At 36.0% G+C, this 27,683-nt stretch overlaps 1 pseudogene; it reads right to left on the reverse strand.

The window, feature by feature from the left end:
• Positions 1-1,192: 1,192 nt before the first annotated feature.
• LOC128660051 (zinc finger protein 850-like) overlaps positions 1,193-27,683 on the reverse strand; it is a 106,047-nt pseudogene continuing 79,556 nt past the window's right edge.

Genomic DNA, 27,683 nt, shown 5'->3' on the forward strand with positions numbered 1-27,683 from the left:
CCTCTTGGTGCAAATGGAGCAGGCTGGAATCTAACGGTCACCCAGCAGACGGCCTCCGGTGTGGCTCAAACTGTAATGGTTCAGGATGCGATATCACAGTATAAGAAGCACCAGATATCAGGTTTATAGTAGATAAAATCAACAGCCTGTAAAGGATATAATGTAACAGGAGCCCACATGGCCACACACCCTCTCACTATATGGGACTTAAATATTTTTATTTTATTATATCATCCTGTTTATTGTATTCAGTTGTTCACCTTTGTTACAGAGTGTTATAATATCTATATCACTGATTTCCATTAGCCCAAGGCCCCCCCCCTATTTATGTATTCTTTTATATAAATATGTGTTTAACTCCTGCAACGTCAGTTCTAGAGTGGCACTACTACTACTGGGAGCTAGCTGATCACATTTTGTGAGCCAATCACAAGAGGCAAATGTATGTAGCCACCTATCAGCAGTCAGCTCCCAGTAGTACAGTCCTGCTGCTGGGAATATTATTCTTTTCAGCAAAGGATATCAAAAGAACAAAGTAAATTTGATAATAGAAGTGAAATTAAAAGGGTCTTAAAATTACAAATTCTATCTGAATCATGAAAGTGCAATTTCCTACCCATGTAAGTATAATTTAAGTAACAGAAAATGTCTGTGTATAAAGTCTTGCTGGTAATTAATAATCTGGGTTGGTGTAAGTTGGGGGGTTTATTTGATATTGTTTTATGTATTGTTAAAGGGACAGTAAAGTGAAAATTAAACAAATGTATTGGAAAGAACATGACATTTCCAACAACTTTCCAATATAATTATATTATCATTTGTGCTTAGTTCTCTTAGTATCCTTTGTTAAAGAGTAACCCTATGTGAACTCATAAGCGTGCCCGTGTCTTCAGACAGCAGAGTTTGCAACAACATTTATAGCATTGTTATACATAGTTACAAACACTGCTAAATACACGTGCATGCCCCTAAGCTCATATCAGTCTCCTAGGTTTACTCTTTAACAAATTATACTAAAAGAACAAAGCAAATTAGATAACAGAAGTAAATTGGAAAGTTGGGTAAAATTGCTGCTCTGAATTATCAGCGTTTAACTTTCATTGTCAGATTTGGCTTCTGTATTTGATGATGTTTTCCTAATTATTCTGTGATATTGTGTTTTTAATTATATAAAAAACACAAAATACTGGTCTGGATTACAATCACTTTTTATTTGCAGGAAAAACCATTACATCATTATATAGTCAAAAGGAGCATTACATGATATCTGCACACAATGGTATAAATATACCTAACACTTGTGCTCTTGATACAAAGGGATTTATCAGATATAAATGATCCCCTTTAGTTATAGTGGCCATTTAAATTAAACTGATTATGATCACGTATGTTACTGATATTGTGTCTCATGAAATAAAATCAGTTTCCCCTCAGTAATTCCTCTGGTATTTAACATGTACAATGCTAAGCCTCTATTGCTATAAGAAAAGGTTTATCCACATGATGTGCACATTAAAAATATCTCCTATATGTCAATCATTTGAGACTGATGTTCTTGTTTATATAATTGTCTAACACTCTATTCATATAAAGACTCCTTTATTCTGTAAATATAATTATTTTTCCTTTATGTAACTAAAACGTACAACTCCTAACACTGGCATATTAATAAACAACACTGGGGGTGATTTGGGGATGAATGGTTGTGTAAACTGGTCAGTATGAGGACAGATCTGTATATTCCTGTGTCGTGTTTGTATTCTATCACATTGATATGAGAGAAACTGAGGTGCACATATATAGAGTAACAAAGGAAAGCAGGAGAGCACTTCCAATCTGGGGCTTTTATAACTGGGATTTAGAAAGTATTATTTACAGTGGGATTCTTTTTGATGCTTCTATTTAGAGAGTTTGTAAAGTTTATTTGTGTGTAAATATTTGGTATTTTGTGATACCGTATTTCAATAAAAAAACTTTTTCCACTTTCTAAACATGTGAAAGGTTTCTTCCCTTGTGAATCCTTTCATGCTTTTTCAGACAATTAATTTGTGTAAAACTTTTTCCACACTCTGTACATGTGAAAGGCTTTTCCCCTGTGTGAATCCTTTCATGCTTATTCAGATCACTCTATTCTGTAAAACTTTTTCCACACTCTGTACATGTGAAAGGCTTTTCTCCTGTGTGACTCCTTTCATGTTTATTTAGATCACTCTTTTGTGTAAAACTTTTTCCACACTCCATACAAGTGAAAGGCTTTTCTCCTGTGTGACTCCTTTCATGAGTTTTCAGATAATCCATTGATATAAAACTTTTTCCACACTCTGTACATGTGAAATGCTTTTCTCCTGTGTGAATCCTTTCATGTTTATTCAGATCACTCTTTCCTGTAAAACTTTTTCCACACTCTGTACATGTGAAAGGCTTTACTCCTGTGTGAATCCTTTCATGCTTTTTCAGACAATTAATTTATGTAAAACTTTTTCCACACTCTGTACATGTGAAAGGCTTTTCTCCTGTGTGAATCCTTTCATGACGTTTCAGATGACTCTTTTCTGTAAAACTTTTTCCACACTCTGTACATGTGAAAGGCTTTTCCCCTGTGTGAATCCTTTCATGCTTTTTCAGACAATTAATTTGTGTAAAACTTTTTCCACACTCTGTACATGTGAATGGATTTTCCCCTGTGTGAATCCTTTCATGTTTATTCAGATCACTCTTTCCTGTAAAACTTTTTCCACACTCTGTACATGTGAAAGGCTTTTCCCCTGTGTGAATCATTTCATGCTTTTTCAGATCACTCTTTTGTGTAAAACATTTTCCACACTCAGTACATGTGAAAGGCTTTACTCCTGTGTGAATCCTTTCATGCTTTTTCAGATCACTCTTTTGTATAAAACATTTTCCACACTCTGTACATGTGAAAGGCTTTTCTCCTGTGTGAATCCTTTCATGACTTTTCAGATGACTCTTTTCTGTAAAACTTTTTCCACACTCTGTACATGTGAAAGGCTTTTCTCCTGTGTGAATCCTTTCATGCTTTTTCAGACAATTAATTTGTGTAAAACTTTTTCCACACTCTGTACATGTGAAAGGCTTTTCCCCTGTGTGAATCCTTTCATGCTTTTTCAGATCACTCTTTTGTGTAAAACATTTTCCACACTCTGTACATGTGAAATGCTTTTCTCCTGTGTGAATCCTTTCATGTTTATTCAGATCACTCTTTCCTGTAAAACTTTTTCCGCACTCTGTACATGTGAAAGGCTTTTCTCCTGTGTGAATCCTTTCATGACTTTTCAGATGACTCTTTTCTGTAAAACTTTTTCCGCACTCTGTACATGTGAAAGGCTTTTCTCCTGTGTGAATCCTTTCATGACTTTTCAGATGACTCTTTTCTGTAAAACTTTTTCCGCACTCTCCACATGTGAAAGGCTTTTCTCCTGTGTGAATCCTTTCATGTTTTCTCAGACTACTATTTTCTGTAAAACTTTTTCCATACTCTGTACATGTGAAAAGCTTTTCTCCCGTGTGATTCTTTTTATGAGTTTTCAGATTATTCATTTGTGTAAAACTTTTTCCACACTCTGTACAGCTAAATGGTTTCTCCCCTGTGTGGGTCCTTTCATGAGCTATAAGTTTTTTCATTTGTTTAAAACATTTGTCGCACTCAGTACATGCGTTTGGTTTCTCACCTGTGTGAATTTTGTGGTGTTCTAGGAGATGAGACTTACATCTAAACCTTTTCTCACATTCTGTACATTTGAAAGGTCTCTCCTTTGTATGAATTATTTGGCTAGACTGTAGACTTTTCTCTTCTTTAAATTTGTTTGAAAACTCAGTAAATGTTTGTGGCGTATTCTCAGGGATAATCATTTCACTAGATAATGCATCATTCTTGTCCTCTTGTTTGATGACTAAATTACTCTCTGTACATGATTGCTGCCCAGTTCCTGCCAATTCACCATCTTCTTTAAATATCTGCTCTGATTTCCCCAATGTTTGTAAATAGTCATTGCTGTCTAAAAATGTTGGAGTCTGTGGTATCATTCTGATGCTTTCTGTAGTGAATGATGGATATGAATGATTCATGTGTTTGTCTACATAAAAAGAAATGAAATAAAGAAAAATAACAATATTTATTATTTATAATATAATCCATCTTAATAAAAAATCATATTCTTTTATATGCAACAAAATGTCTTACATTTTGTGTTTATTTTTAAATGTATTTACCGGTAAATCACAAATTAAAAAAATGACGACAAAGAATGTTGCATAATGTTCTCAGCCAGGGAACAAGTTCATCTGTATTCTGGGCAAGAGAGGTGGCACCCACCATCCTCATTTAACATTGCACAAGCAACTGCATATACAGTGCTGCCTGGCTCATGCTCAAAAAGTTGGGTGAGAACATGATGTCTTAATTACCACAGACTATTAATCAGTGTGAGATGTTTTCAGAGGGTAAAAAGCAGTGATTTTACAATACTTTTAAGCTTTCAGCTGTGGTTGTTTAATTTATATAAACAGCCAAAAACTTTATTAGTTTAATAATATTTACTGCAAAATTAAGCACACAAATCAGGGGCGGTTCTGGGGTGGGGAACACTCACTGGGAACAAGGTAGTCATTTAAGTGTAGTTATGGGTGTTCCATGAGCGAGGTCAGGGCAGGGGAAGTTGGAATTGCAGGTGTTCTAAGTTCAGACATCTGAGGTTAGGCAGTTGTTGGACATGATCAGTCTAAAAGGACAGAGGGGGGAGTAGTATTTTCTTTCATGTAATTGGCAAGAGTCCATGAGCTAGTGATGTATAGTGTATACATTCCTACCAGGAGGGGCAAAGTTTCCCAAACCCATGTTACAGTTTGGGAAATTGTTTATGTTATAGTTCCATTTCTATGTATATATTGTTTGTATGTTTGAGCATATTTATGTACTGGTATAATATTCTAGTCATATTAACTAGCCATGAAAAATACAGGAACCTTTGCTTTAATGCCCTGTTTCAGTTACAAAAGCAATAAAGCCATTTGTTTAGCATGACATGAACAAACACCTCAAAGAAAGTCAGGGATGGTAAACAAGGGGAGTTATTTCCCCAGGCTTCCTCCAAATTCAATAGTGTCACCAAATATCTACATGTAAATAGGAGTCTTTGGCTGTTGGGGTGTGGATGTGGTAGATAACAGGTTATCATGATTTATAACATGATTTATAAACAGCTAGGACCAATGGTGTTCAGTTTTCCAAATATGGTTAGGGAGGGAAAAATTGAACCAATTGCATTAAAGTAATACTAACAGATGGAGCAAGGTTTTAATATATAGAACAAGATTTAGTCAGTAGAGTCAGAGTCAGAGAGAAGGAGAGGAGAGAGAGGGGAGGATGAGGACAGGAAGCTAGCAGAAACATCCAGACTGTCCCAGACAACCCTATTACAACATCTGAATAAGGTACATGTATCATGTATGTTTGTATAAGTGTATATTTGTCTTGTAAGTAAATGTTAATTGTTATTGTCTTTAGGCCTACGCATTAAATATTGTGTCATTTAATGTTTTTCAGCTGATCTAATAAATAATTGTGTATTTTGAAACCAACAGTAATTGTATAAGTCTTATTACATTGGGTTATTTATCATTTTCTCATCTATATGTGTATGTATGCAATATTTTAGGCTAGAACCTAGTAAATTCTGCCTATTAATATAATATAGAAATATCTAATCCCATAGCTACAAATTGTATATTGTAAACCCCTTTTTAGCTAAATAATAAGCCAGATTTCATATAGTTATGTATTGCATGGTCAAGAAGCATAAAATATATATTTCTGGATTAGTTAGAATTTAATTGTTAATTCCTCAATGAGCCATAAACAGCTGTGTAAATAAACAGATATATTTTATGGACGTAGCTACTTGTCACTCTGGGATGAAATCAGAAAATATTGCATAGATATACATATATATATTTGCACTTTACAAGTCAGATTAAGGCCTAGTTTTACCGCACGCTGGTATTTGGAGTCAGTCAGGAAAGGGTCTAACGCTCACTTTGCAGCCGCGACTTTTCCATACCACAGATCCCCCTACGCCATTTGCGTATCCTATCTTTTCAATGGGATCTTTCTAACGCCGGTATTTAGAGTCTTGGCTGAAGTGAGCGTTAGAAATCTAGAAATCCTCTTTACCATTACTTTTGAACCACATTATTTATTTTCAAAAAATATTCTTATTTAGATTTTTTATTTAATCTTATTTTTTGCAGGGCATTCAGGGGGGGCAGCGGCACGCACTGACGTACGCGTGACGTGGCGCACTGGGATCCGCGCCAAGTCGGGCTGAGCGAGACGCCACCGGACCGGCGTCCTCGCACAAGTCAGAGCCCGCTACGAGTTTGGCTGCGGGGTGGAAGCGGGCTACGGACCGGGATCCACAGCCGGTCGACTCAGTTCCACCTTTAAGGCCAACTACTTAGGCGTACCAGCCCAGATCCTTAGGCGAGGCGTGCAGGGGGGAGGACAACGCAAGGTAAAGTTTAAATTTGTTGTTAGTAACAAAGCATAGATCACCTTGTAGTTGTTTAGTCCCCCTCGCGAAGCCTTCCAGGATCTGGCTCTAAATTTTTTTCATCTTAGAGGCGTGCCGCATTCTCACTGCAATAGTTAGCAGTGCTGAAACCCCCTATTATTAATAGGTCTGTGGATAACAGGGTGATGTAAGTTTAGTATGCCATGCCCCCCTGCACATATATTTAATGCTATATTAAAGGACTCCTTTACCTGAAAATCTAACTGCAAGGTGGCCTGGATGTCCAAGGGTGGTCTTATCCTATCCCCCCCGCTGATAATATGAATAGGAGACGGTGCTAAAAAGCGTGTTGGGTTGCTGCAAAAGGTTCAGACTGTCTAACTTGGCATTTTTGATGCCGCTATACTTCTACTTCTACAACTTAGATAAACGTGGAAACAGCGAGCTGGGCTGCTGAAAAAGGCCTAGCCTGCCTTACTAGGCACATCTTGGTGCCGCAACCTTTGTGAGTATTCTGTGAAAGATTAATCTGTGTTCTCAGGTGCACTTTAAACAGTTTTACACATGTATTTTGTATTTTGTGTTTCACTTCACGTCTATACGGCCGTACACTCCATGCCTGCTGCAAGTCATCTGTAAAGACAGCCGAGGGAAACAGCGAGCTGGGCTGCTGTTGAAGGTCCAGCCTGCAACTAACGGCACGAGAGAGTGCCTTACCAGAATGTGAGTATTCTGTGTTTTTCTCTATGATGGGATAAAAGGGGAAGTGACAGATACACACATGAGGCGGCCTCTGTCTTTTTTTCTCTCCTGCACAGCTTGGATATCGGAGTCTGGAATTAAAAAAAAAAAAAGAAGAAAACAAAAAACTTTCTACACTCCTGTGGACAGCATACCTAAGGAACAAGTGGACATAGCTTTTCATCTCTCGCTAATTCAGAGGGGGAATCTGGGTAGAAGCAACAGACAGGAACATTTTTGCAAGATTTGGAAGTGAACTCACTTGAGTATCTGATTGACTTTTTTTTTTTCTTTCTCTTTTTTTTCTCTTTTTTCCTTGTATTGTTTTTTATATCTTTGCATTTTTGGATAATTTTCATTAATTGTATTCTGTCATTAGCATGGTTGTGCAGGGTGTAATGATAAGATCAACAGCACTAGGTCACCACTAATGTAGAAGTCTTAAGCCAATTTTAACTACATATTTAAGGCAAGGTCTCCCTTTCTCTTCTTTTTTTTTTTTTCTTTCTCTTTTTTCTTGAAGGCCTAATTAGGACTAAATAGGGTTAAATAGCAAGCTTAAAGTCTTCTACAATCATTCTTTATGGATAAATTCCTTCTTCCTTCAGTGAATAATAAAACAATAACCATGGCGAGTAGAAGGCAGCAGGAAAAAAAGCTAATAAGGCGCAGCACTGAAAACACTCAGGAGGTAGCACAAGAAAATATGGTGGAAGCAGTAAATAACTCTGAACTGCTGAAACAAATAAGTGAATTGTTTCTCCCTAAATTTGAGGCAATTGAAATAAGTATAGACTCAGTATCACAGGAGATTAAGCAGATGGTTACCAGAATTGGCCTAGCAGAACAGCGGATTTCAGATCTGGAAGACAGAGACATAGAGAAAGATAAAGACTTAGCATATATTCAGAAACAAGTTAAATATTTAAGTGATAAAGTTGAGGATCTAGAAAACAGATCCAGGAGGAACAATGTAAGAGTGATTGGAGTCTCTGAAACAGTATCTGAACGAGAGTTAATTCACTTTGCCTCAATTCAATTGCCCTCCCTATTAAACATCACTGAGCCAACATGTACCTTCACAGTAGAAAGAGCCCATAGGTTAGGCAGGTTAAGAGATCAGGAGGATGACAAGAGTAGACCTAGACCAATTATTATTAAATATCTGAATTTTCAAGAAAAGGTCAAGATTTTGCAAGCTTACAGGGCACAAAAAATAGTTCTTTTTCAAAATAAGAAAATATTAATTTTTCAAGATTTTGCATTTGAAACATCAAGTAAGAGGAAGCTTTGTGCCCACATCTGCTCACGTTTGATTCAGGAAGGAAGGGTAGTTAGGCTACTATATCTAGCCAGAATCAGTATACAGACTAAAGAAGGTTTCAGGATTTTTGAAAATCCTCAGGACTTAGAGAACTTCTTGAGAATAGAGCAAAGGTAAACTGATCAGATGGGGGCTATAAGCTCTGCAATATGGGTATACATGCCGAGCAAAAGGAGGAACAAGAGAAAGGAAAAGGAAGGGAAAATTTCTCTAGGTGAAGGGATGCTGTCAAGCAAGAATACAAATATTATAAGTAAGGGTCAATTTAGGAAGGCCAGGTGTACGTGTGTATGGGACTTTCGCATTTTTTTTTTCTCTCTCTCTCTCCTGCTTCTCCCCCCCCCCACCCCCCCACCCTCTTAGTTCTTCTATGTCCCTTCTTAGAAGCAGGGAAGAAGTATAAGATATGATGGAATCATGTAATTTAGGATCTTGGAATGTAGGAGGGTTTACCTCCCCGGTCAAAAGAAAAGCAGTTTTACAACACTTTAATAAACTTAAAATTGATATTGGCTTCTTACAAGAGACTCATCTAAATGAGTTAGAAAGTCAAAAACTTAAATGGGGATGGGTGGGTGAAGTTATCTATTCTGCAGGAATGCAGAGAAAAAGAGGGGTAGCTATAATTTTTAGGAAATCTTTAAAATATAAAATTCTGAAACAAGAAATTGATCAACAAGGGAGATATATTATACTGGAGGTAGAACTAGGCTCAAAAAGATTTGTGTTATGCAATCTACATGGTCCGAATATAAAAAAAACTGAGTTTTGGGAACCCCTACAAAATAAATTACTGGAATATAATCAAAATATAATTTTAGGGGGAGATCTGAATCTGGTAGCATCCAGTACTCTAGATAGAAATCGGAAGGGGAAAGAGGTCATACCAGGCAGTAAGGATACTAAAATCTTTAAAAAATTCTGCTTCAATTTAGGCTTACTAGATATCTGGAGAAATGTCTATCCAGACAGTAAAGAATTTACGTGTCTATCTAAAGTGAATAAATCTCTATCACGAATTGATATGTTCTTAATCAGTGACAAATTGTTTTCTCTAGCAAAAAAAAGTTGAAATTATGCCTATCACAATTTCAGATCAAGCCCCTATTATCATTTGTATGTCAATTATGAATCCTAAATTAAGAAACCACAGATTATACTTTCCAACATATTTTTATAATAACTTAAAATTTCGAAGTTTTTTGCTAGAGAAATGGAATTCTTACTATAACGAGAATAGAGGATCAGTACTGAATATAGAATCTTTATGGCAAGCTTTTAAAGCAGTAATAAGGGGAGAAATTCTGGCTTATATGATAAAAGTAAAAAGGAAAAATGATGCTTACTGGATTCAACTCTCTAAGCAAATTATTAATAAATTTCAAAAATATGTTGCAGATAATAGTCAAGATAACTGGCGAAATTACCTGGAAGCCAAAAAACAAAGAGATAACTGGCATATATCAAAAGAAATACAGCATGAGCTGAAAAGAAACAGTAATTACATGCAATTCGGTAATAAGATAGGGAAATTTTTGGCCAGACTAGTTAGTACAAGGAAAACAAATAGTATTATATCAGTAATTAAAACTAAACACAAAACCTGTACTCTCCCTCATGATATCTTAGAGGAACTTGCGCACTACTTTAAACAACTATATCAGGATCAACCCATAGATAAAATAAAAAGAGATCTCTTTTGTGATAGGATTAAATTACCTCAAATAGCCAAAGAGGACCTGGATCTCCTCAACTCTCCTATTAAGGAAGAGGAGATTAAAAACTCTATTTTGAAATTGAAGTTAAATAAAGCGCCAGGCCCGGATGATCTCCCAGGCGAATTATATAAAATTCTTGCAGACACGATTACCCCTACTCTATGTGAGCTTTCTAATGGTTTCTTACAGGAAAATCAAATACCTTCTAAATATTTTTTAGAATCTAGAATAATTTTAATCTATAAACAAGGTAAAAATAGAGAATTAATGGAGTCTTATAGACCCATCTCTTTGCTAAATGTGGATTATAAAATCCTAACCCACATATTAGCAGATAGACTTCAAAAAGTGATTAGTGAACTGGTCCATCCTGACCAAACTGGGTTTATTAAAGGAAGGACACTTATTAAAAACCTTAGGAAACTAGAGACAGCAATCAATTATTGTGAACTAAAAAAGAAAGGGGAGAAAAACTTACAGAAGATGCTGCGATTATCTCGATTGATACACAAAAAGCGTTTGATACGCTACTCTGGGATCATATGTTTACAGCCATTAATAATTTCGGTATCCAGGGTAAATTCTCTCAAATTATTGCCTTACTATACTCTAATCCAGGGGCGATTCTAAGTGTTAACTCCTTAACTTCAGAACAATTCACGCTTCATCAAGGAACGAGACAAGGTTGTCCGTTATCCCCGCTGCTTTTTAATCTGGCGTTAGAGCCTCTGGCAATATTGTTTAGACAAGAATTGTTAGGGATCAACATCGAAGGTCACAGAATAACTCAAGCTATATATGCCGATGATCTCCTGATTTTTGCTCAAAATCTTAAATATAATTTGCCTATAATTGTGGAAGCCTTAGAAGCTTTCCAGGCCTTTTCCGGCTTTGCAATCAATAAAGAAAAATCAGAACTTATGTGGCTTATCAAACTAAAAAGCTCTCCAGAAACTCCCTTTAAAGTGACCAAAGATTATATTACATATTTAGGGATAAAATTCGCATCTAACTCCAAGAGATGGTATAATTTAAATTTTGCACCAGCCATTGCATCTCTCCAGGCAGATTCAGAAAGATGGAAGAACCTGCCCCTATTTCTTATGGGTCGAATACACTTAATAAAAATGATCTCTCTTCCCAAATTTTTATATATCTTTCAGGCCCTCCCACTCTTATTACTGAGGAAAGACTGTCAGTTAATCAATAAATTAATAACACAATTCATTTGGTGCAAAAAAAAGCCTAGGATAGCGCTGAAACGTTTGTGTGCCAGGAAAGAGGCTGCTGGTATGGCTCTTCCCGATTTTGAGCTGTATAATATAGCCTCCAATTTAAAATTTGTTTGGGACTGGTTTTCTGACAAAGGACATTTCTCCTTGCTTGAAATTGAAGGAGCCCTAGTAGCACCTTATGCCCTTAAAGCATTAACACACATGCCTTCAAAACTAATTCCCATAGAAATAAGGGGGATGTTAATCATAGACCAACCAATATGGGCTTGGCGTCAATTTTGCTCTAGAATTGGGATAAGCCATAGAGGATCATCTTTTTTAACAATTAAAGGTAATCCGGAATTCGAGGAAGGCTATGACTCAGCTAGATTCAATGCCTGGTCAGAACTAGGGATTAATTATATCTCACAGTTACTCAAAAAAGAAGATAACTCAATTAAAACTTTTAATGAATGTAAATCTGAATATAATATGCCAAATCGCCTTTTCTTTTCTTATTTACAAATACGTCACTATGCTGATCAGTGTAGGAAAATAAAGGCAATAGAATGGGACAATGATATACTAAGGCAAATAATTAGTCTGTTTCAGGTAGGAAAATTTTCTATTGCGCACTCATATTATGCCTTACTCACCTCTCAAGAACAAAGCAATAAAAGATATTTGGAACTTAAATGGGATATAGTAGGTGAAAATTCACAAGAATCAGTCATAATTAAGAACTCTGGAGATAGGGTAGCAAAGGCGATGAAAGGAGAATATTTTAAAGAACAACAGTTAAAGATTTTGTATCAATGTTACTATACACCCAGCTGGCAGGCCCGGTGGGATAAAAAACATGAGAAGACAGTCTGCAGCAAATGCAAATACTATGCAGCAGATATGACCCATCTCTTCTGGTTCTGCCCAGTAATTCAAAGATTCTGGGGGAAAATCTCATTCTGGGTCACCAAAATCTTAAATCAATACTTTCAAGTAAGTAAACATGCAGTTTTTTTCCTAGTAACCCAGGAAGAAGCAGGCCCTAGCCATTTATTAATAAACACAATGATATTGCTTGGTAGGAAACTTGTATTAAAACACTGGCAGTCTAATAAAGAACCTACATTTTCTGAATTTAAAATGGGATAACATATCAAATGTTTCTAGAACAAGCCTCAGTACAGGCACAGATAGAGAATAATATAAGGTCCTTCTTAAATAAATGGGGGATTTTTATCCAATCTTTAGATCAGGAAACTCAAAAATTGGTCCTGCAGCCGTTTAAGAACTCTCTCTATTTACTGGAAGCTAACTTAAGAGGCGAGTGGCTACTTGCCAGAAACAATGTGGTGAAAACCAGTAGGGGAGGGGGGGGTTGTTGTTTTTTTCTCCCTTTTTTTTTTTTTTCTTTCCCCCTTTTCTTTTCTTTTCCCTGTGTGTGTGTCGGATAGGATCTGGAGAATATAGCATTATTGGAAAATACTGGAAATTATAGTTTTGGTAAGGGCTTTTATGTATTAAGAAAATATGCCATGTCAGAACTGTCTTTTTTTGAGTAGTTAGGTGTACATTTCTATTCGCTGAAGGTGTCTATTAACTTCTAAGCGAGATTGTATTCTGTTTTGTATTATCATTTTTTTTTGTGGATGCACACTGTTACTGTACCTGCTTTTGTGTTGGAACACCTATTGCCAATTGTTCTTTTTTTGGGGGAAAAAAAAAAAAAAAAAAAAAAAGAAATCTAACGACAAAACTCAAGCCGCAGAAAAAAGTCAGTAGTTAAGAGCTTTCTGGGCTAACGCCGGATTATAAAGCTCTTAACTACTGTGCTCTAAAGTACACTAACACCCATAAACTACCTATGTACCCCTAAACCGAGGTCCCCCCACATCGCCGCCACTCTATTAAAATGTTTTAACCCCTAATCTGCCACTCCGTACACCGCCGACAGCTACGTTATCCCTATGTACCCCTAATCTGCTGCCCCTAACATCGCTGACCCCTATATTATATTTATTAACCCCTAATCTGCCGCCCCTGCTATAGCTGACACCTGCATATTTTTTTTAACCCCTAATCTGCCGCTCCGTACACCGCCGCCAGCTACATTATCCCTATGTACCCCTAATCTGCTGCCCCTAACACCGCCGACCCCTATATTATATTTATTAACCCCTAATCTGCCGTCCCCAACATCGCCTCCACCTACCTACAATTATTAACCCCTAATCTGCCGACCGGATCTCACCGCTACTATAATAAATGTATTAACCCCTAAAGCTAAGTCTAACCCTAACCCTAACACCCCCCTAAGTTAAATATAATTTAAATCTAACAAAATAAATTAACTCTTATTAAATAAATTATTCCTATTTAAAGCTAAATACTTACCTGTAAAATAAACCCTAATATAGCTACAATATAAATAATAATTATATTGTAGCTATTTTAGGATTAATATTTATTTTACAGGCAACTTTGTAATTATTTTAACCAGGTACAATAGCTATTAAATAGTTAATAACTATTAAATAGTTACCTAGTTAAAATAATTACAAAATTACCTGTAAAATAAATCCTAACCTAAGTTACAATTAAACCTAACACTACACTATCAATAAATAAATTAAATAAACTACCTACAATTATCTACAATTAAACCTAACACTACACTATCAATAAATAAATTAAATAAAATACCTACAAATAAATACAATGAAATAAACTAACTAAAGTACAAAAAATAAAAAAAGCTAAGTTACAAAAAATAAAAAAATATTTACAAACATTAGAAAAATATTACAACAATTTTAAACTAATTACACCTACTCTAAGCCCCCTAATAAAATAACAAAGACCCCCAAAATAAAAAAATGCCCTACCCTATTCTAAATTAAAAAAGTTCAAAGCTCTTTTACCTTACCAGCCCTGAAAAGGGCCCTTTGCGGAGCATGCCCCAAAGAATTCAGCTCTTTTGCCTGTAAAAAAAACACATACAATACACCCCCCCCAACATTACAACCCACCACCCACATACCCCTAATCTAACCCAAATCCCCCTTAAATAAACCTAACACTAAGCCCCTGAAGATCTTCCTACCTTATCTTCACCTCGCCGGGTATCACACCGATCCGTCCTGGCTCCGATGTCTTGATCCAAGCCCAAGCGGGGGGCTGAAGATGTCCATGATCCGGCTGAAGTCTTCATCCAAGCGGGAGCTGAAGAGGTCCATGATCCGGCTGAAGTCTTCTATCAACGGCATCTTCAATCTTCTTTCTTCCGGAGCCATCATCTTCCATCCGACGCTGATCCAACCTCTTCTACCGACGCCTACTCGCCGAATGACGGTTCCTTTAAATGACGTCATCCAAGATGGCGTCCGTCGAATTCCGATTGGCTGATAGGATTCTATCAGCCAACCGGAATTAAGGTAGGAAAATTCTGATCAGAATCAAGTTCAATCCGATTGGCTGATCCGATCAGCCAATCAGATTGAGCTTGCATTCTATTGGCTGATCGGAACAGCCAATAGAATGCGAGCTCAATCTGATTGGCTGATTGGATCAGCCAATCGGATTAGGGGTATGTGGGTGGTGGGTTGTAAATGTTGGGGGGGTATTGTATGTGTTATTTTTACAGGCAAAAGAGCTGAATTCTTTGGGGCATGCCCCGCAAAGGGCCCTTTTCAGGGCTGGTAAGGTAAAAGAGCTTTGAACTTTTTTAATTTAGAATAGTGTAGGGCATTTTTTTATTTTGGGGGTCTTTGTTATTTTATTAGGGGGCTTAGAGTAGGTGTAATTAGTTTAAAATTGTTGTAATATTTTTCTAATGTTTGTAAATATTTTTTTATTTTTTGTAACTTAGCTTTTTTCATTTTTTGTACTTTAGTTAGTTTATTTCATTGTATTTATTTGTAGGTATTGTATTTAATTTATTTATTGATAGTGTAGTGTTAGGTTTAATTGTAGATAATTGTAGGTATTGTATTTAATTTATTTATTGATAGTGTAGTGTTAGGTTTAATTGTAACTTAGGTTAGGATTTATTTTACAGGTAATTTTGTAATTATTTTAACTAGGTAGCTATTAAATAGTTATTAACTATTTAATAGCTATTGTACCTGGTTAAAATAAATACAAAGTTGCCTGTAAAATAAATATTAATCCTAAAATAGCTACAATATAATTATAATTTATATTGTAGCTATATTAGGGTTTATTTTACAGGTAAGTATTTAGCTTTAAATAGGAATAATTTATTTAATAAGAGTTAATTTATTTAGTTAGATTTAAATTATATTTAACTTAAGGGGGTGTTAGGGTTAGACTTAGCTTTAGGGGTTAATACATTTATTATAGTAGCGGTGAGCTCTGGTCGGCAGATTAGGGGTTAATTATTGTAGGTAGCTGGCGGCGACGTTGTGGGGGGCAGATTAGGGGTTAATAAATATAATATAGGGGTCGGCGGTGTTAGGGGCAGCAGATTAGGGGTACATAACTATAATGTATGTTGCGGCGGTGTACAGAGCGGCAGATTAGGGGTTAATAATAATATGCAGGTGTCAGCGACAGCGGGGGCGGCAGATTAGGGGTTAATAAGTGTAAGGTTATGGGTGTTTAGACTCGGGGTACATGTTAGGGTGTTAGGTGCAGACGTAGGAAGTGTTTCCCCATAGGAAACAATGTAGCTGCGTTAGGAGCTGAACGCTGCTTTTTTGCAGGTGTTAGGTTTTTTTTCAGCTCAAACAGCCCCATTGTTATCTATGGGGGAATCGTGCACGAGCACGTTTTTGAAGCTGGCCGCGTCCGTAAGCACCGCTGGTATCGAGAGTTGCAGTGGCGGTAAATATGCTATACGCTCCCTTTTTGGAGCCTAACGCAGCCCTTCTGTGAACTCTAAATACCAGCGGTATTTAAAAGGTGCGGGAAAAAAAAAGCACGCGTAGCTAACGCACTCCTTTGGCCGCAGAACTCTAAATCTAGCCGTAAGAAACAAAAATTCCTCATATTAAATAACCTTTCAGACTAAACATATAATAATATTTGTACTCTCATATCATTTTGTAGAGTTATCATTTTTACTCTTTATTATTTTTAAGAGTTGGCGAACCACTTCAGGTAATAGAAATTTACGTCTCCTTAAGATATTTTATCCGGCATATACATTTTACACGTATGGTGAGGCTATTAGCAGTGTTAAGGCTGAGGCAGCCACCAGCAATAACTGAATTATAGTATATTCTGTTTATTGAGCTAGTAGTAATACCTTGTTGGAACGTTTACTTCTATTCAAAGAATCCTCATCATTTAAAACAAATATAGTTTAACTGTTGGTATTCATTTACAACAATTTCTAGCTATGGTTCTGGCCATAGAAGATTATTAGGCGAGTTCAGACTGATCCAGCCACTCAGCAGTGATAAAACCACAATTATTCAATGCTATAAAATAAGTTATTTCTGGCATCATTTTTGAACCAGAATATATCCTTCAAAAGAAAGGATTACATTTGAAACGTTTCTTTTTGAATTAATCAATAAATATTATTGCCGGCTAAGCAAAGGGAAGCTTTGTTTTATTAATATTGAAAAGGTTTCCCTCAATTAACTTGTCTTGCCTTTGTTTTGTTTTGATTTTTGTTTTGGCAATTAATGGCATTACAAGTAGTAAATAATTAAGGGAATCTTTATTTATAGCGATACAGATAGATACAGCCAATAACTATAATACAAATTCAATAAACATAGGTGAAATCCCTCTTTTTCTAGAAACACCTATGCTATGCCCTTCTACTGGAGGCAATAATTCAAATACTGTATCTAACATTCACTCCACACCAATCTCAATCACAACAATGCCCAATTCAAGTTTTATAGCAAATTCAGGCCAAAATTGCACAGCTCTAAAAGAGTGTGAAAAATGTGTATCCAAATTAACAAATGATATTGTAAAAATCAGAATCAAGTTCAATCCAATTGGCTGATCCGATCAGCCAATCAGATTGAGCTCGCATTCTATTGGCTGTTTCGATCAGCCAATAGAATGCGAGCTCAATCTGATTGGCTGATCGGATCAGCCAATCGGATTGAACTTGATTCTGATTGGCTGATTCCATCAGCCAATCAGAATTTTCCTACCTTAATTCCGATTGGCTGATAGAATCCTATCAGCCAATTGGAATTCGAGGGACGCCATCTTGGATGACGTCCCTTAAAGGAACCGTCATTCGTCGGGAAGTCGTCGGTGAAGATGGATGTTCCGCGTTGGTGGGATGAAAATGGATCCGGAAGAAAGAAGATTGAAGATGCCGCTTGATAGAAGACTTCAGCCAGATCATGGACCTCTTAAGCTCCCGCTTGGATGAAGACTTCAGTCGGATCATGGACATCTTCAGCACCCCGCTTGGGCTTGGATCAAGACATCGGAGGAGTTCTTCTGGATCGATCGGTGAACCCGGCGTGGTGAAGATAAGGTAGGAAGATCTTCAGGGGCTTAGTGTTAGGTTTATTTAAGGGGGGTTTGGGTTAGATTAGGGGTATGTGGGTGGTGGGTTGTAATGTTGGGGGGGTATTGTATGTTTTTTTTACAGGCAAAAGAGCTGAATTCTTTGGGGCATGCCCCGCAAAGGGCCCTTTTCAGGGCTGGTAAGGTAAAAGAGCTTTGAACTTTTTTAATTTAGAATAGGGTAGGGCATTTTTTTATTTTGGGGGGCTTTGTTATTTTATTAGGGGGCTTAGAGTAGGTGTAAATAGTTTAAAATTGTTGTAATATTTTTCTAATGTTTGTAAATATTTTTTTATTTTTTGTAACTTAGTTCTTTTTTATTTTTTGTACTTTAGTTTATTTCATTGTATTTATTTGTAGGTATTGTATTTAATTAATTTATTGATAGTGTAGTGTTAGGTTTAATTGTAGATAATTGTAGGTATTTTATTTAATTAATTTATTGATAGTGTAGTGTTAGGTTTAATTGTAACTTAGGTTAGGATTTATTTTACAGGTAATTTTGTAATTATTTTAATTAGGTAACTATTAAATAGTTATTAACTATTTAATAGCTATTATACCTGGTTAATATAATTACAAAGTTGCCTGTAAAATAAATATTAACCCTAAAATAGCTACAATATAATTATAATTTATATTGTAGCTATATTAGGGTTTATTTTACAGGTAAGTATTTAGCTTTAAATAGGAATAATTTATTTAATAATAGTTAATTTATTTCGTTAGATTTAAATTATATTTAACTTAGTGGGGTGTTAGGGTTAGACTTAGCTTTAGGGGTTAATACATTTATTATAGTAGCGGTGAGATCCGGTCGGCAGATTAGGGGTTAATTATTGTAGGTAGGTGGAGGCGACGTTGTGGGGGGCAGATTAGGGGTTAATAAATATAACATAGTGGTCGGCGATGTTAGGGGCAGCAGATTAGGGGTACATAGGGATAACGTAGCTGCCGGCGGTGTACGGAGCGGCAGATTAGGGGTTAATAATAATATGCAGGGGTCAGCGATAGTGGGGGCGGCAGATTAGGGGTTAATAAGTGTAAGGTTAGGGGTGTTTAGACTTGGGGTACATGTTAGGGTGTTAGGTGCAGACTTAGGAATTGTTTCCCCATAGGAAACAATGTAGCTGCGTTAGGAGCTGAACGCTGCTTTTTTGCAGGTGTTAGGTTTTTTTTCAGCTCAAACAGCTCCATTGTTTCCTATGGGGAAATCGTGCACGAGCACGTTTTTTAAGCTGGCCGCGTCCGTAAGCAACGCTGGTATCTAGAGTTGCAGTGGCGGTAAATATGCTCTACGCTCCCTTTTTGGAGCCTAACGCAGCCCTTCTGTGAACTCTAAATACCAGCGGTATTTAAAAGGTGTGGGAGAAAAAAAGCCAGCGTAGCTAACGCACCCCTTTGGCCGCAGAACTCTAAATCTAGCCGTATGATTGTTATTATTATTACAAATAATGCAATCCATACCACTGTTAATATTTATTAATACAAGATCATTTAAATTACCATCAAGTTTTTCATAACAAGAGCTTTCATATAGTTATTGTACTTATATTCTATGCCTATTAATAATAATTTGTATCACAATTAATGGTCATTCTTTTGATTGACTTAGTAACCAAAGCAAAAAGCAGCATTGCAGCATGTTATCACTGAAAGTTGTATATATGTGTATCTTAATTTAGTTTTAAATATGTTATGATACATTTGTAATTCAGAGACCTACTTTATCATGCAGAACTTCCATTTAATCTAAATAATTAACAGAAGCTCAATACCTCCATATTGGATGGTATCCCTTTCTCATTAAAATCCAAACATTAACTAAATTTATTTTTCTCTTTATTATTAAAGCCTGAGGAAAAGATTAATTATAAATAAGTATTTATCCATAAATTCTAATGATTAATTATATGTATCTATTAAAACAAAGTGGGATTCCAGTTTTAATACCATCTCTATAAGGTATTGAGGTTCTAATAGAAATGTGTCTTACCCAGTACATCTTTCTCACACAGACCTCACTGCAACAACAATCCTACAGACTCTCTGCACGCATACATTTTAAAGATCCATTTCTGCAAACAAACATTTGAAGACCTCACTGCAATAATAATCTTACAGACTCTCTGCACGCATAAAATTTAAAGATCCATTTCTGCAAACAAACATTTGAAGACCTCACTGCAACAATAATCCTACAGACTCTCTGCACGCATACATTTTAAAGATCCATTTCTCCAAACAAACATTTGAAGACCTCACTGCAACAACAATGCTACAGACTCTAATATATAAATACCTAACAGCAATTAGGTGCAGCTGTCACTAATGATCCAGGTAAGAGACACTACTTCACACTCACAGCCTCTGAACTGACACTTTATCATATTCTGTTACACTTTCCCAACTCTCATTTACTCACCACACATTTCACTCACACTCAGTTTACACTGCCTTACATCAGACATATTTCCCTTCTCCCTCACCTTTTGTGTCCAATCCCTCTCCTTTAGATTGTAAGCTTGAGAGCCTCTCTACCTGTAGGCTACTTTGTATTTAAAGTGAACTACTACTGATTGTGCTCAAGGGCAGAACATTCCTCTCCTTTTGTATAACACAATTATTTCACCTACAACTGTAATGTACCCCAATACTGTACATGTTTGTTTGTGTATGTAATGCATCCCTGTAATGTTCCATTATTTCTTGTATAGCGCTACATAATCTGCTGGCGCTTTATAAATACCTGATAATAATAATAATAATACATTTATGACCTTAAAAACAACATGAATACCATGATATAAAATAATATACATAATAGGTGTTAGACCATTTTAGGGAAGTCAGGTAGACATCTTGTTTAAAGTGTATTATAGGCATATTGACATAGAATGAGTAATGCTTTTGTTTTAATACTTAGTGTAGAAGGTGTAGGGAATTATTTTTGTTTTATTTTTTGTTTTGTTTTGTTTATATGTTGGTTAATATTTTAATCTGAGTAACATAAATATGTTGATTTTTCAGTTATAACCTATATGGTTTTGTGTTCAAACCTATTAGGTGTGAGATGAATGCCAAAAGAGAATATAATTCTCAGGAGAATAATGGCAGTATTTGCCTCTCCAATATTTGGGATACCAACACCACTGTCAATAGCTTTGATTATGCCAAGTAAGTTTTATTTTTTAACTACCGAAGATGTGCTGTTTAGATCTGGGACTTCTCTGCTGATAATATTACTTCAAGGAAAAAATAATGTCCCAGAGACAAAAGGAAGATGGAAGATTCAAGATCCTGTCACAACCTATCACAAAGACACTACCGACATCCCTGAAGGAAGGATAGTGCAGTTATGCAAGTGGATCATCAAAAGGGGTACATTCATGTTACAGAGCCAGGGACTCACGTCATTTCACGGTGGCTACAGCATGAGAAGAGACCACAACAGTTTCCTATGTTAACAACATTTCTCCTAAACTCAACACCCTTTACTTGCATGTGCATATACTAAGAAAATGGACTTGTGTCGTTGCAAGGTGATAACAGTTTATGAAAACATCACCACTTATTTAGCAGGCCCCTGTGGCAAAAGAAAAAAAACTGTTCCATTAATACGAAAGTGTATACGTGCCTTTGCCCTCATAACAAACGTTTGTACAAGAAGGTGTCACTTCAGTTTCAAGACATACAAAATGGACTGTTGGATGTACAGATCTTGTCTTACATAAGGATACCAAGCTTCCAGATGCCAGCACCAGTGTCAAACAGCATAATTAATGCTATTGGCTAGTCGGTTAATCTTTGCTAAATTAAACTTCATCTCACGGAACACATTACCATGGGTTATAGCATGATACTGTACATAATACTTTGTAGTAATGCATAGGCTGTCTAGTCTGATCATGGGAATAATACATAAGCAAGACACATAACGTGTGGCCATTGGCAAAAAGCTTTCATGGCTACAAAGCGGGGGACTGTTACAGTTTGGGAAATTGCTTATGTTATAGTTCCATTTCTATGCATATATTGTTTGTATGTATGAGCATATTTATGTACTGGTATAATATTCTAGCCATATTAACTAGCCATGAAAAATACAGGAACCTTTGCTTTAATGCCCTGTTTCAGTTACAAAAGCAATAAAGCCTTTTGTTTAGCATTCTCTGTTTACATGAACAAACACCTCAAAGAAAGTCAGGGATGGTAAACAAGGGGGGTTATTTCCCCAGGCTTACTCCCATTCAATAGAATCACCAAATGTCTACATGTAAATAGGAGGAGTCTTTGGCTGTTGGGGTGTGGATGTGGTAGATAACAGGTTATCATGATTTATAGCTATCCACCCCCCCCAATAACCCCTATTTACATACGTAAACAGCTAGGACCAATGGTCTTCAGTTTTCCGAATATGGTTAGGGAGGGAAAAATTGAACCAATTGCATTAAAGTAATACTAACAGATGGAGCAAGGTTTTAATATATAGAACAAGATTTAGTCAGAGTCAGAGAGAAGGAGAGGAGAGAGAGGGGAGGATGAGGACAGGAAGCTAGCAGAAACATCCAGACTGTCCCAGACAACCCTATTACAACATCTGAATAAGGTACCTGTATCATGTATGTTTGTATAAGTGTATATTTGTCTTGTAAGTAAATGTTAATTGTTATTGTCTTTAGGAATACGCATTAAATATTGTGTCATTTAATGTTTTTCAGCTGATCTAATAAAAAATTGTGTATTTTGAAACCAACAGAAATTGTATGAGTCTTATTACATTGGGTTATTTATCATTTTCTCATCTATATGTGTATGTATGCAATATTTTAGGCTAGAACCTAGTCAATTCTGCCTATTAATATAATATAGAAATATCTAATCCCATAGCTACAAATTGTATATTGTAAACCCCTTTTTAGCTAAATAATAAGCCAGATTTCATATAGTTATGTCTTGCATGGTCAAGAAGCATAAAATATATATTTCTGGATTAGTTAGAATTGAATTGTTAATTCCTCAATGAGCCATAAAAAGCTGTGTAAATAAACAGATATATTTTATGGACGTAGCTACTTGTCACTCTGGGATGAAATCAGAAAATATTGCATAGATATACATATATATATTTGCACTTTACAAGTCAGATTAAGGAACTAAAGTTCCTCATATTAAATAACCTTTAAGATTAAACATATAATATTTGTACTCTCATATCATTTTGTAGAGTTATCATTTTTACACTTTATTATTTTTAAGACCCACAACTCAGTTTTACAAACTTTGCCTCCTATGGAGGTGATGAAGTAAGTTTGTGCTTGATTTTTCTTCTATGATAAGCGCTTCTCAGCATATTGAAGCCCAATTCCTCTCAGAGTACAGTGTTTGTCAGAGGGATGTGAAGAGAGTATCGCCTATTGATTTTATGGTATATACTCATGGGAAATCTTTTCAAGGGTTCTCTGTTATTGGTCGTAGGGATTCATCTCCTACCTCCCTTTTCAGATTGACGATATACGCTTATATACCATTACCTCTGCTGATCATGTTTTAGGATGTTTTAGGATGTCATTTCAGGATGTTTGTTGGCACCAAAAATGTTTCTACTTCATTTTGCGTCATGCGCCATACTTGGTGCCCAAAAATGTGGTTTTATTTTACCCCACTTCCTATATGCTTCTTGCCTTCTTTATGTTCAGAGGGCTATGCTGTTTGCATATTTTCCCATTCCTAAAACTGCTATATGAGGAAATTGAATATTTTGTCTAAATGTTATTTTTTCTTTTACATTTTGCCCTGACCCTCATCCCAATGGGGGTTGCTCCCTCTTTATAACATCACTGACACAAATGTACTTAAACAATGCAGATATAAATATAATAGTTTATATTTGTTTAATGAGTGATCTATTCTAAAATCAGCATAATATCTATTTTACTCACCTAACACATATGAGTTCATGCTGATAACAGGCTCCAATGTCTGTGCTCAGGAAGAAGGTTCCCTTATTCACTCCAGTTACATCAATACCTGATACCTCTCAGTGCTCTGGCCGTGTCTGTAAAAAGTATATTAAATGGTTTAGACAAATAATAATAAATAATGGCTCTGATTAACTGTACGTATGGTATAATTAAAGGCACATGTAACAAGTCATGTGATACAGATCAGCTGATTAGGTTATTACATATGTGATGTTGATTCCCCACAAGCATTTAGTAGAGTTAACACTGTGTGTGTTATAATTGCCCCTTAAAGGGATATTAAAGTCCAAATTAATCTTTCATGATTCAGATAGGGCATGTAATTTTAAACAACTTTCTCATTTACTTTAATCATCAAATTTGCTTTGTTCTCTTGGTATTCTTAGTTGAAAGCTAATCCTAGGAGGCTGCCTCTTATCTAAATGCATTTGACATTTGTTCACAGCTAGAGGGTGTTAGTTCATGTGTTTCATATAAATAACATTGTACTCATGCACGTGGAGGTATTTAAGAGTCATCACAAATTGCCTGAAATGCCAGTCAGTCAAAAGATCTGAGATAAGGAGGCAGCCTGCAGAAGCTTAGATACAAGGTAATTACAGAGGTAAAAAGTATATTTCTATAACAGTGTTGGTTATGCAAAACTAGGGAATAGTAAATAAAGGGATGATCTATTTTATCAAACAATAACATGTTGGGTGTTTACTATCACTTTAAATATGAATCTTCCCAGATCTATACAACATAATGGTAGAAAATCTATTTATGAGTGAGGCCATAGCACAACTTTACAAATATATTATAATCTTTGTTTTCTGTCATTTATATGAAACAATATTTTCTCCTGAAATAAATGTTAAATATAATTTGTTTAAATATAAGTTAAATTGGATACTGCAGTATTGGTATTGTACTTCCTACTGATTCTCACTGTCAGACATTTTGTATTTGTCATGTGCTCCACCCCCCATCCTTTAACTTCTCTTGGTCAATACTGTGCTGTCTTAAATCACACTGCAATTGGGTATGAGAGAGGGGCACTAAAATGTTCATTTCAATTGCTATCTTAGATATAGAAAAGAAAAGGAAGTGTTTGTGTTTACATAGAGTGATAATATGATGAGATGTTTTTTCAACAAGTTCAGTCCATTTAAAAGGACCATAACATATAGAATTACAAAACCACGGGTGCATAATAAAAATACAATGCAATAAAACTTACTCTGAAATTTAAAAGAGCAATAGAATGTTTTCTGATAAATGTAGTTCTGCACTTGTACCATGTGACAGCTATCAGCCAATAACAGACTCATGTTTTTATATAATGTGAACTCCTGCATATGCTAAGTAGGAGCCGCTGCCTCAGGTCATTTAAAAGGCTGTGTACAATTTAATAATGAAAATAAATTACAAACAGCAAACAGTTATTTTACATAAAACTAAACCTAAAGGTGAAATTTCCCATACACTTTATACAATTTTATACACCGGTAAAACAAGTCATTAGAAACACATTAAAGGGACAGCAAAGTCACAATTACACTTTTATTATTCAAATAAAATCAACTTTCCAATTTTCATCTATTATCAAATCTGCTTTATTAACTTGAAGACCTTTGTGACAAAGCATATAATGCACTATGGTGCGCTAGCTGCTGATTAGTGGCACATACAAGCCTCTTGTCATTGGCTCACCTTATGTGCTAAGCTAGCTCCCAGTAGTGCATTGCTGCTGCTTCAATAAAAATATATCTAGAGAATTAAGCAAATATCATAATAGAAGTAAATTGGAAAGTTGTTTAAAATTATATGTTCTATTTAAATAATGAAAAACATTTGGAGTTTCTTGTTCTTTTATGTGAAAACCAAATTTACAGGACACTGTCCCTTTAAGTCTGTGATCATGTGACACAAACAACAGCAGCTGAAGGTGCAGAATACACTCACTAAGGTCTTTACTAACAACAAGAATCAGTCACAGATCAGTGGGATAAACATTCTGATGATAAACAGGTGCAGCTAATAGAAATAAGAAATGTATTATAAAATAACCTCGTTAGAAATAAAATAATATGCAGATCACAAGACAATTATGATTAGATCAGTATATGTGATGAGACTGATAGGATCTTTTCCAGATAAGCCCCGCCACTAATGCAGAAAGTGCACGCGCGAAAAGTTAAGCCCGGCCACTTTTGACAGCTCCAATTTAATGCACGCAACTATTATATTGCTACAAGAATCTCCATGCAACCCTGGGGTTATTGACACATATCTCGTCTGCAGGCAAAACTAATGTCGCCCAGTACACAAAGCGTTAACTCCTTATCTGACAGTACTGCAATGATTAGCAGGTACTGCAATGATTAGCAGATCCCTATGGCAGCTAATGGGTTAAAGTGTCAAGATCTTATTTCCCAGTCTTTCCCCACTTACCCTTAGCATGCTGGCTGCTGTCACTGGGTCCCCAGATGTCACCTTGCACACAGCTGTGTGACCATGCATGCAATCACGGCTCAGGCTCCTGCCTGCCCATACCAGGACTCAACACTCACTAAATCCTCAGTGAAAAAGGGATCCGACCATAGAAGGAGTCTGAGCTTTCTTTGGTCTCACACTCTCCCGGTGCAGAACCTTACTCCAACTTAATCTTTACTCTCCAGATTGTGATACAAACACAAAGTAACAAACCCCAAACATGTGAAAAATAAAATAATAAAACTTTGCGCCAGGGATCCAAGACAAGAGTTGAAGTAACACGAAATGTATTGCTGGTTATAAGTCAGGCTTCCTATCCTGTCTTGAAATTTATACGTCTGTGTCTGTTTTTAAAATACAAATAATTATATTAATAATAAAAATTCACTCTCGAAAAACTGTAAGCAGCAATGCACTCTGGGCGCTAGCTAATAATCTTTTTTGGGTGGCAGGGGTTAACTTTTTGGTGGGGTTTATCTGGAAAAGATCCGACTGATACAACAGGGCCATAAGCTGAGTGATATTTATTACTGGAGCAAATAGCAGCTTCACACTAATATTAAATGAAAATGGTTTATCTGGGCTCTACAGTTAACTATAAAGCTATAGGGAAATACAGGTTTCTAATTGGCTGATACTTAAAAATATATTACTCATTGGATAACAGGAACAACCCCCACAAATGTAGTATTGGGCAGACCTCCTCAAGCTTGAAAACTGCTATAAATCATTAAGTATTAAATTAGCTTTTTTAATCAAAGAGCTAAAAATAAATTCATCAGCACAGCATGGAACTTATAGAAAACAAATTAAATAAGTACAGTTTAGTTTTTTTTATATGAACTCAGTTTCTTATATGAAGTGAAATATTTATCATAACAAAATACAGAACACTATTTTCTCATCATTATATAAAACACAACAGTGTGAGGCTGTTAATAAAGATTTATGTCAGGTTTAGCAGAAGCTCTGTAAGTATGAAGTCTCTCTGGTTCCTCCTGTGATATCACTGAGTGTTACACAGATATTTATACTAATGTGGGAGTGTCACCTTTCTCTGTGTGACTCACATGAGTACAACTTGTCAGTTGGGAGACAATGAGAGGGTCACACCTGGACTTTTGTTCTCATATAGATGTCTATTGTCCCCTCTGGTGTCACATGAGTCCCTGTCTCCCCCTCAGGGT

Source organism: Bombina bombina, chromosome 5 (genome assembly GCF_027579735.1).
Source record: "Bombina bombina isolate aBomBom1 chromosome 5, aBomBom1.pri, whole genome shotgun sequence".
Classification (NCBI taxonomy): domain Eukaryota; kingdom Metazoa; phylum Chordata; class Amphibia; order Anura; family Bombinatoridae; genus Bombina; species Bombina bombina.